Raw genomic sequence first — 11,775 nt, 5'->3', positions numbered from 1 at the left:
TTTAACATTTGTGTAAAGAGGACAATAGTTCCACTCCATAGGACTTATGAAAATAGAAATCACTTGTCTCCTACATGTTCTGTAATTATTCTGGTGTGATAGAAAATATTATATTCACGTACTATTGCTATTTGGTCTGCTCTTAGATTGCTTTATTTATTTAGTAGTCTGCATGTTTGTCATACTTGCACTACAGTTACTATTAACCATCAACAAATTCTGCACATAAACATGCAAAAGTACTTAAAATTCTATCTTTGTAGATGTTCTGTTTTCAAACATGTTCAAGAATATGTTATTTACATAAAAATGCTACTATTCAGAAGATACTTTAGAAGTTATATAAAATGCTGTCAAGCCTCAATTTTAAAACATTAACAGACTACAGTTTAAGAGTTGCAAACAGGATTTTCACCGTGCTTAATGTGAATCAGGTTATTGGTTTTTCTATAGATAATTTTTTATATATATATATAATTTTATATGTATTTATAAAAATAGCATATATAAAATTTATATATGATTCAATGATTCTATGATTTTTTGATTTAGGCATATATATAAAATTTATATATTTATATACATATATATATATATTTAAAAATCTTTATTGGTGACCAAACAGAAAATAGAAATTCTTATTCTGCATAGAATAGCATGTAACTAACAGCTCCAAACTGGCAACAACAACTATTGTCCATACTCACTACCTGCCTATGCAAAGGGTTAAAAGATAGGGAGACAGGTTAAGCTTTCTTGCCCTTGTTTACAACCTTAATCCAGAGACAAGTCATCAGTTCATGTATGGTTTTTCTTTTCCTGTGTCTAAGGGAACTGTTAGCTCAGTGTGTCTCTGAAGTATGATATCTTTACACACATAAATGGAACAATTATAAAAGATTCTAAGATTAAGAGACAAATCATAATCAATTTTACGTTATGATCACACAGGACTTCAGGAAAGCTGCGAAAATACAGCAAAAATGCAAAAAGTATCCGTACATACCAATAACTCCTCTCCTCCCCAGAAAACTCCCTTCCCCAGGCTCAACAATTCTAGTCCCTTCAGTATGTCCTTGGATGCCCTGTCCTCCATCCCCAGGCTATGCTGGTCAGGACTATCTCAAGTACATCAATGTCTGTCTCATACTGGAGTGTCCAAAGCTGTGCACAGCATGCCAGTATTGAGACAGTACTGAGTACCTTCAGTGAGTATTTTCATTGAGAACATCAGTGCAGGATCACTTCCCCACACCTGCTGGCTGTACCCTTGCTACTGCAAAGACGTGGGAATACTGTGCCTGGGTGTACTGCTGCCTTGGGACCAGCTAAGTTGGTAAGCTCCCAGAGATCCCTGGGCCATAACTGCAGAGCTGCTCCACAGCTGTTACCTCCCAGATATACGACTTTGCATTCACCTTCCTGGGGCTCCTGTCTGATAATTTCTCTAAGCAGCAGTTCTGAAGCTAGCAGATTGACGGCTCCACGAATGTTTTGCGTCATCAGCAAGCAAGATGAGACTGAAATATGTACTATCATTCAGGCCATTAACAAAGAATGCTAAACAGTATTTGTTCTTAGAATCACAGAATCATAGAATGGTTAAGGTTGGAAAGGACCTTAAGATCATCTAGTTCCAACCCCCCTGCCATGGGCAGGGACACCTTACGCTAAATCATATCACCCAAGGCCTCGTCCAACGTAGTCTTGAATACTGGAAGGGAAGGAGCATTCACAACTCCCTGGGCAACCCATTCCAGCGCCTCACCACCCTAACAGGAAAAAATTTCCTTCTTATATCCAGTCTAAACTTCCCCTGTTTAAGTTTCAACCCATTACCCCTTGTCCTTTCACTACACTCTCTAATGAAGAGTCCCTCCCCAGCATCCCTATAGGCACCCTTCAAATACTGGAAGGCTGCTATGAGGTTTCCATGCAGCCTTCTCTTCTCCAGGCTGAACAGCCCCAACTTCCTCAGCCTGTCTTCATACGGGAGGTGCTTCAGTTCTCTTATCATCCTCGTGGCCCTTCTCTGGACTTGTTCCAACAGTTCCGTGTCCTTTTTATGTTGAGGACACCAGAACTGCACACAGTACTCCAGGTGAGGTCTCACAAGAGAGAATAAAGGGGCAGGATCACCTCCTTCGACCTGCTGGTCACACTCCTTTTGATGCAGCCCAGGATACATTTGGCTTTCTGGGCTGCAAGCGCACACTGCCGACCCATGTTCATTTTCTCATCAACCAACACCCCCAAGTCCTTCTCGCAGGGTTGCTCTGAATCTGTTCTCTGCCCAACCTGTAGCTGTGCGTGGGATTGCTCTGACCCAGGTGTAGGACCTTGCACTTGGCATGGTTAAACTCCATGAGGTTGGCATCAGCCCACCTCACAAGCGTGTCGAGGTCCCTCTGGATGGCATTCCTTCCCTCCAGTGTATCAACCGAACCACACAGCTTGGTGTCATTGGCATACTTCCTGAAGGCGCACTCAATCCCACTGTCCATGTCAGCAATGAAGATGTTAAACAAGACCAGTCCCAACACCGATCCCTGAGGGACACCAGTTGTTACTGGTCTCCAGCCAGACATTGAGCCATTGAGCCCAATCCTTTGCGTGCGGCCATCCACCCAGTTCTTTATCCACCGAGTGGCCCATCCATCAAATTGATGTCTCCCCTATTTAGAGACAAGGATGTCGTGTGCGACAGTGTCGAACGCTTTGCACAAGTCCAGGTAGATGAGATCAACTGCTCTACCCCTGTCCATCAGTTCTGTAGCCCCATCATAGAAGGCCACCAAATTGGTCAGGCAGGATTTCCCCTTAGTGAAGCCATGCTGGCTGTCACCAAGCACTTTGTTGATTTTCATGTGCCTTAGAATGCCTTCCAGGAGAATCTGCTCCAAGATTTTGCCAGGCACAGAGGTGAGACTGACTGGTCTGTAACTCCCCGGGTCATCCATTTTCCCCTTCTTGAAAATGGGGGTTATATTTCCCATTTTCCAGTCATCAGTAACTTCACCTGACTGCCATGATCCCCACAGTAATGTCTCCCATAGCTGTATTCCCATTAACCCTGACCCACAAACTCTCTGTGGACTGCTCACCTGTCCCCAGGCAGAGTTCCATACTCTCCAGCCTATCCCTAACATAAAGGGCAACCCCCCCTCCCCGCCTGCCAGGCCTGTCTTTCCTAAAGCCTGTAACCTTCCATTCCAACACTCCAGTCATAGGAGCCATCCCACCATGTTTGTGTGATGCCTATTATATCATACCCCCGTAGACGTGCACACATCTCTGATTCCTCTTGTTTGTTCCCCATGCTACGGGCATTTGTAGAGAGGCATCTGAGCCGAGCTCCAACTGAAGCTGGCTCATTGGCTGGAGCGGCTGGGATATCTCTGCATTGCTCCAAGCATTTATGATAGGTGCTGTCAACTGACTGAGTGTGTTAGAATGGAATGATGCCCCCCTCCCCCAACACATCTAGTTTAAAGCCTCCGTGACCAGTCTGGCAAGCCACCTACCAAAACTGCTCTTTCCCTTCTTTATCAGACCAGCTCCACCAGCCCCCACTAGACCTGGCCTACAAGCTTGGGTCCCATGTTCAAGACACCCAAACCCCTGACTATGACACCACCCTTTTAACCATTTATTAACCTGGCTAATCCTCCTACCTTTTTTTAGGTCCTCCCCTTATCCTGAAGAATTGATGAAAAGACTGTTTGAGCTCCAGAGCCCCTGACAACCTCCTCCAGGGCTCTGTAGTCCTTCTTTATGTTCCCCAGGCTACTACTATCTATATCCCTAGCACCCACATGTATCACCAGGAGTGGGTAATAGTCCATGGGACTTACTAGGGCAGGCAGCCTCTCTGCCACATCCCTGGCCTACAAACTTGGGTCCCGTGTTCAAGACACCCAAACCCCTGACTATGACACCACCCTTTTGACCATTTATTAACCTGGCTAATCCTCCTTCTTGTATTGATAACTGAAAGGAATTACTGCTTTCTGGTCACTAGATGGGCTTTGTATTATGGACCACAACACAGTAAGACCAGCAATCCATGCCATTTTCAACCTGCAATGTTGACTGCTTACCTGGTTCATGTATCACCAACCTAGCAACAAAGGAAGTATGAAAGCTGCATCAAAGGTCTTTCTGAAGTCAGGGTGATCAGGAATATGCACCTTTTCCTGTCTACAGTCTAAGGTTGTAATTTTGTTTAGGCATGATTTGCATGGAAGTGGATTTTCCAATACTTACTAAATATTGCGTCTATGATCTAGAGCAACATCTGTGCTACACTTAATAGCAGCTGTTAAAAAGATAACATGCTACTTACCCATCTTACATTGTGATATTACTAAATACAGAAATATTGTGATATTTCTAAATATATAATTTCACTTTGAATTAAGAAATAAGTAAAATAAAACTACTATAATTGACTACAACCTCAAAAGTATGTGCACACCATTCACATGCCACATCATAATGCTGGCTTTTTTCATCCCTATGTTTATTAACTTTGATAACTTCATATAATCTTTTCCTACTTCAGGAATACTGGTTGTCTGATATGCCACATAAATACTCCTCTTGGATGAAAAATCGTTTCTCAGTTTGAAAACTGCTAAAAAAGTGTAAATCAACTAAACATTTTGAATATGTCCACTGATGCTGACTCTCTCATTTAACTTGCTGGCAAAAGATTCTTCCTTCTTCAGACATTACTGGGTTATTTCATTAGCTTAGCACATTGTACCAAACAGTGCTCAGCACTGTTGAGAAGAAGCTTGAAACTGCTTGTATGCGACTAGCTTAGATACAGCTTCTTTGATCTTCGTATGAGTTTGTGACTCAACTTTATCAGCATTTCTAATTATCAGTAAAGCAATTGGTGATCCAAGACTAACACAGCCACTGAGAGAAATCTGGCTCCTCCATCAGACTGTCTCTATGCAAGTAGCTCTTAAAAGAAACATTTTTAGTGATTTTTCAAACTGTCAAGTACTGTGATAATGTGAGCTAATAGTTTATTTTGAGGTGATGTTAGCATGTTTTCAGAGATTCAATCTATTTTTTTTTTTTTACGATATCATATCTTGCCTGTCTCTCTGATATAGGAACATCTTCTATTGATAATCCACTCTCAGCACCTCTCTTTTTTATTTCTTCTCTTTCTCCCTTTCTCCCTTTTCTCCCTTTGCCAGGCTAGTATCCTCCAGGTTTCTTAGTGGTTGTTCATAGAAGAAAATAGACTCTGCTATAATGTGAGGAAAAAGCAAATCTGACAAACTGAAAACCATCCTGCCTTTGTCTTCTCCAAGATGTCCTACTAGCTACAGAAATGAAAAATTTTTTGACATTTAAAATGAAATACCAGGGAAATAAAATATCCAAAGTTGAACTGAGATACTAGAGTGTATGAATAATAAAAATCTAAGACACCCAGGATGAGAAGTGTGCTTTAATGCAGCTGGTGCTTTCTACATATTTCCTCTAAGAAGTTATCTGTAGATTTATTTTTTTTTTATGTGTGTGTGTAACTTTTGTGCTTTGTGCCTTTAGTGCTGCTGTCACATTAGCTCCTAGCACACAAAGGATAACTTGTGGGACTCCCTCAGAGACCATCTTTGAATAACCAAGGCTTCTGACTCTGTCCTTCATCCACAATGGTTTCTGATGTTTTAGTAACAGAATAATAATAACATACTAGCTTGGAAGGAATATCAAGGATCATCTTGTCCAACCTTTCTTGGCAAACCATAAAATCATAGAATCACAGAATGACCTAGACTAGATGTCCTAGCATCCTGTCCAGCTAAATCTTAAAAGTACCCTATGTTGGAGAGCCCACCACTCCCCTGTGGGGATTACTCCAACGGCTGATTGCTCTCATTCTGAAAAATTTTCCTCTTGTGCTCAATCAGAAACTCCCCAGGAATAATTTGTACCCAGTACTTCTCATCTTCTCCATGGAACTCCTTCTAAAAATGGGAGACTCCATCTTCTTTGTTGCCACCCTTTAAATACTCTAACATGGTGATAAGGTCTCCCCTGAGCCTTCTTTTCTCATGGCTGAACAAACACAGGTGTCTCATCCTTTCCTCACATAGCAGGGTTTCCAGTCCTTTGATTATCTTTGTGGACCCTCTCTGGACTCTCTCCAGCTGTTCACATATTTTTTTTGCAGAGTAGGGACCAAAACTAAACAGAATTCTGGGTGTCGCCTGACAAGTGCTGAGTGGAGTGGAATAATGACATCTTTATCTCCACTGGTGAAACCCTTGTTGATGCAACTCAGCATCCTGTTGCCTTTCTTTGTCACAGCAGCACACTGTACACTTACTTACATTGAGCTGGGACCCTAAGTCCCTTTCCACAGAGCTGTTTCCCAGCTGGGTAGATTCCAGCCTGTGATGCAGTCTTAGACTGTGTTTACCCCCATGCAAGACCTTACATTTTTCTTCCATGAGAAATGCAATAGGAAGGAAGATGCCTTTAATGAGCACCCAAATATTGTTCCTTACTTTTTTTTTCCCCACCAATTTGTCTTTTAGAGTATATGTATTACTATTTAACTATATTTTCTTGATCACTGAGTACATGCAGGTATGTTCATATTTTATATTTGTGTTTTATAAAAATTTTCCATTACTTTAAGCGAATGCTTCCAATTGTCTAGAAAGGAAGAGGAATCAGAATGAATGTCATAAAGTCTGCAAAATAACAGTATAAAGAACTGAAGTTACGTACTGATTTAAAGATGTGTTTAAACGAGAAATTGAATTTCACAACATGGGAAACCAAAGTGCTCTAAACTGTCTCAGAAACCACATTTTTAATTATTTTTTGTTGTTAGAAATCAGCAGGCTTTGTAAATTTAGTCTGAAAAGAACCTCTGAATGAGTAAGACTTCACTTACTTGGAGTTGAGGCTGATCAGCTCTTCCACAGCTGGTGCCAACATTCTGTCAGTCAAATTCTTAACTAGGTTGTAAAGGGCAAGGAAAGCAGTTGCTTTTCACTCCCACCTGAAATAAAATATTGTGTCAGTTACTTTTTTCCACAGTCTTCCAATTGCAGTAGGACATTCATTACATTATCTTTGCCTGTCACATTAAGGGTTCATCAGAACACTCATATAAAGGATGAAATCATAAACTATTACATTCTTTGAATTTCTCCTTGAATGTGTTATACAACATGTCTATAAATAAATGCTCTAAATAATATTTTATTTTGCTATTCAAATTCTTATAAAAATTCTATTAATTTGTAACTGTTAAATAGAACATTTACTCATACAAGGTACGCATTTATAAATGCTAAAGGGAGAAAGTAAAATCAGAATATCTAGCAGTAGAAAATAGAAGTGTATTTGTAGTACTGCACGTAGGCATTCAAATAATGAAGAGTCACATTTATTTTTATTACAATACAATTCATTTTTTTACAAATAGCTCCATCTAATTATGTACCATAGTCTTCAAAATTATGACAAACTATATTTAAAACAGAAGGTTAATTAAAAAGTCCCTCAAATTTAAACTGCTATCACCTTTGAAAGGTCATAAATGAAAAAAGTCCCAACTGACTAAAAAAGTTACAGATACTACATCCGTCTACAAAAAAGAGGTAAAAAAGATTCAGAAAACTATAGTCCAATTAATTGCACTAGAGTTACTGGGAAAATTATAGAACAGGTCCTCAAGAAAGCTATGCAAGCAGAAGAAGGTCAAGCAGTGGCAGCATTGCAGCAGGCAGGTGCGTGACAGCAGGCAAGTGCACAGCAGCATGCTGACCATCCAGTAAAAAGCAGCATCCTCTGCTTCTCCTCAGCTTCTAGCACTTGGTGGAACCAATGCTGTTATACAGACAGAGCTCCTGTCCAACCAGAGGAAAATCCAGGTTTCCAGCTGTGGGATGTGGAAAGGGATATCCTTGGAGATGGAAAGTGATTGCATGCAAGCCTGTGGGAGTTGTGAACACGCAGATGAACTGTTCTGCTTGCTGTCCAAGCTGTAAGAGGAGGTGGGCAGACTGAGGAGTATTTGAGAGTGTGAAAAGGAGACTGGTCAATGGACCTGCATTTTGAGAGGCCACTATGGAGGCAGGTACAGGATCTGTTTTGTGCCAGGATGAAAGCAGTGTTAAAAGGGATAAAGAAGGGTGGAAGACGATTACAGTACAAACACATAAGAGAAGCCCTTCCTTATCCTCTAAGACACTCTTACAAAATAGGTATGAGGCCCTGGGTAGAGTAGAAGCAGCACATAATGAAATAGAAGGGGAACCTACGCAAGCAGACTTATGTGGATCAGAAAGACCAACCCCTTGCAACAAAACCTCATTAAGACCATTGCCAAAAAGAAACAACAACCAGCTATGGCCATTTCATAAAAAGGACATGGAACCGTTGGAACAAGCCCAGAGGAGGGCCATGAGGATGATCAGGGGACTGGAGCACCTCCCGTATGAAGACAGGCTAGAAAGTCGGGGCTGCTCAGCCTGGAGAAGAGAAGGCTGTGTGAAGACCTCATAGCTACCTTCTGGTATCTGAAAGGGTCCTGTAAGGATGCTGGGGAGGGACTCTTCATTAGGAACTGTAGTGACAGGACAAGGGGTAATGGTTAAAACTTAGAGGAAGTTTAGATTGGATCTAAGGAAGAAGTTCTTTACTGTAAGGGTAGTGAGGCACTGGAATGGGATGCCCAGGGAAGTTATGAATGCTCCATCGCTGGTGGTGTTCAGGTCCAGGTTGGACAGAGCCTCAGGTGACATGGTTTAGTGTGAGGTGTCCCTGCCCATGGCAGGGGGGTTGGAACTAGATGATCTTAAGGTCCTTTCCAACCCTAACTATTCTATGATTCTATGATTCTATCTGTGATTCCCTCCTGTGTGAGGAAGAACCCATCTAAAGACCAGACCCTCTTTTCAGGGATGTTTTCTGCCTTCCTGAGGCCCCAAATCAGGGATGTCACCACAAAACTGAAAAGCTTAGTACAACCTTCAGATTACAACCTATTCCTCTTTCGTATGGTTATTAATGGTGAAAGGGCTGGAAAGCATGTCCTGTGAGGAACAGCTAAGGACTTTGGACTTGTCTAGTTTCAAGATAAAGGAGGCTGAGCGGTGTTCTGCAACTTCCTGAGGAGAAGAAGTGAAGAAAGAGGTATTGCTGGATACACTCCTCCTTTGTTTCCAGCAATATGACATGGGAATGATCCAGAAGTGCACCAGCGGAAGTTTAGACTAGACATTAGGAAGCATCTCTTTCCCAAGCGGGTGGTCAAACCCTGGAACAGGCTTTCTAGAGAGGTGGTCAATGCCTCAAGCCTGTGTGTGTTTAAGAGGAATTTGAACAATGTCCTTGATAACATGCTTTAAGTTTTGGTCACTGTCAGGATTTTGCTGCTACAGTTATTTTTCTCCTTCCTAGTAGCTGGGGCAGTGCTGTCTTTTGGCTTTAGTCTGAGAACAATGCTGATAACACACCGATATTTTAGTTGTTGCTAAGAGGTGCTTACTCTGATCAAGGACTTTTGGGTCTCATGCTCCGCCAGTGAGGAGGGGCACAAGAAGCTGGAAGGAAGCAGAGACAGGACAGCTGGCCCAAACTAGCCAAAGGGGTATTCCATACCACAGCACATCATGCCCAATATATAAACTGGGGGGAGTTACCCGGAAGGCCCAGATCACTACTCGGTTTGGGTCAGCAGGTGGTGAGCAATTGTATTGCACATCACTTGTATTTATTGTGAGTCTTTTTCCTTTCCCCTTTTAGTTTTACATTCCCTCCCCTTGGTATTCCCCTCATCATTATTATTAGTTTTATATTATACTTTAGTTACTGCACTGTTCTTTTCTCAACCCATGGGGTTTACATTCTTTTGATTCTCCACCCCATCACACCCGGAGCCAGTGGAAATGGGAAGGTGAGCCAATGGCTGTGTGGTTCTGAGTTACTGGCTGGACTTAAACCACGACAGTCAGTCCTGAAGTGGTCAGATAGTTGGACTGAGTGAACATGGTAAGTCCCTTCAATTTGAAGTGTTCTGTTCTATACTATCCTGTTCTAGAAAAGCGAACACATATTCACCAAGTATGAACAGTACTTGATCAAACTGATTGTTTATCAATATAATAATATATATTCATACATATAAAACTTCTTAAGGACAGACAAATTTAATTCAATAGTCCTAGAGATTTGACCATGAATAGCTATCTAGAACAGAACCATACTAGACATTTTTTTTTATTTTTGTGATGTTTTTGAGTTTCAAAACTTTTTCTTTTTTCCAACAGGAAGCATTCACAAATTATCTGAAGACTTTGTCAGAATGCTACCAGTACAGGCTGGGGGCTGACCTGCTGGACAGTAGTGAAGGGGAAAGGCACCTGGGGGTCCTGGTGGATAGGACGATGACCATAAGCCAACAATGTGCCCTTGTGGCCAAGAAGGCCAATGGCATCCTAGGGTGCATTAGAAAGAGTGTGGTTAGTAGGTCAAGAGAGGTTCTCCTCCCCCTCTACTCTGCCTTGGTGTCCTGGGTTCAGCAGTAGCAGTCATGTTCCTCCTTCTTGGTAGCTGGTGCAGTGCAGTGTTTCGACTTCTGGCCTGGGTACAGAACTGATAGTGATGTTTTGGTTTGGCCAAGGACTTTGTGAGCCTCATGCTCTGCCAGGGAGGAAGGGAAGCAGGGAGGAAGCAGAGACAGGACACCTGACCCAAACTGACCAAAGAGGTATTCCATACCACAGCACGACATGCCCAGGATGTAACTGGGAGTTAGCCGGAAGGGCTGGTGGACTGCAGGGTTGGAGGAGGTATCGGTCGGAGCTTGGTCGGGCTGGGGGGGGGAGTTATCAGTCAGCTGGTGCTGAGGTGTTGTATTCTCTTCCCTTGTTATTTCCTTTATCATTATTATCATTGGTGGTAGCAGTAGTGATCTGTGTTATACCTTAGTTACTAAACTTTTCTTATCTCAACCCGTGGGACTTGCATTCTTTTCGGTTCTCCTCTCCGTCCCTCCAGGAGTAGGGGGAAGGAAAGAAGGGGGGGGGGTGTGAGTTAACGAGTTACCTGACTGGTAACGACACTTGGTGAGGCCGCATCTGGAATATTGTGTCCAGTTCTGGGCCCCACAGCTCAAGAAGGACAGGGAATTGCTTGAAAGAGTCCAGCGCAGAGCTACAAAGATGAGTAAGGGAATGGAACATCTCTCTTATGAGGAGAGGCTGAGGGAGCTGGGACTCTTTAGCTTGGAGAAGAGGAGACTGAGGGGTGACCTCATCAATGTTTACAAATATGTAAAGGGTGAGTGTCAGGATGATGGAGCTAGGTTTTTTTTCAGTGATGTCCAGTGATAGGACAAGGGGCAGTGCGTGTAAACTGGACCATAGGAGGTTCCATGTGAACATCAGGAAAAATTTCTTTACTGTGAGAGTGACAGATCACTGAAACAGGTTGCCCAGGGGGGTTGTGGAGTCTCCTACATTGGAGATATTCAAGGGCCGCCTGGACAAGTTCCTGTGTGATGTACTCTAGGTTACCCTGCTCTTGCAGGAGGGTTGGACTAGATGATCTTTTGAGGTCCCTTCCAACCCTTAGGATTCTGTGATTCTGTGATTCTGTGAATGCTAACAATCTTTCCAAAAGAAGAAAACAGGCAAATCTAAGCTTGCTTTCCTGAAACATTTAGACTGGAAAAACAAACAGGTGGAATGGAAGAGAGAATCAAATCTCCCCAAAGCCCTTCAACCA

At 42.4% G+C, this 11,775-nt stretch overlaps 1 protein-coding gene across 5 annotated transcripts in view; it reads right to left on the bottom strand.

The window, feature by feature from the left end:
• The window catches only part of PTPRD (protein tyrosine phosphatase receptor type D), a 1,311,464-nt gene that overhangs the window by 948,202 nt on the left and 351,487 nt on the right, over positions 1–11,775 (bottom strand). For all 5 annotated transcript variants that reach the window (XM_062609059.1, XM_062609064.1, XM_062609063.1 and 2 more), the window contains one exon: positions 6,932–7,039. The gene's annotated coding sequence lies outside the window, so the exon portion shown is untranslated. The remainder of the gene's footprint in view (positions 1–6,931; positions 7,040–11,775) is intronic.

This window comes from Pezoporus occidentalis, unplaced genomic scaffold, assembly GCF_034315485.1.
Source record: "Pezoporus occidentalis ecotype Australia unplaced genomic scaffold, CSIRO_AGI_Poc_V1 ctg133, whole genome shotgun sequence".
Classification (NCBI taxonomy): domain Eukaryota; kingdom Metazoa; phylum Chordata; class Aves; order Psittaciformes; family Psittacidae; genus Pezoporus; species Pezoporus occidentalis.
This window is presented reverse-complemented; position numbering and strand designations above follow the sequence as displayed.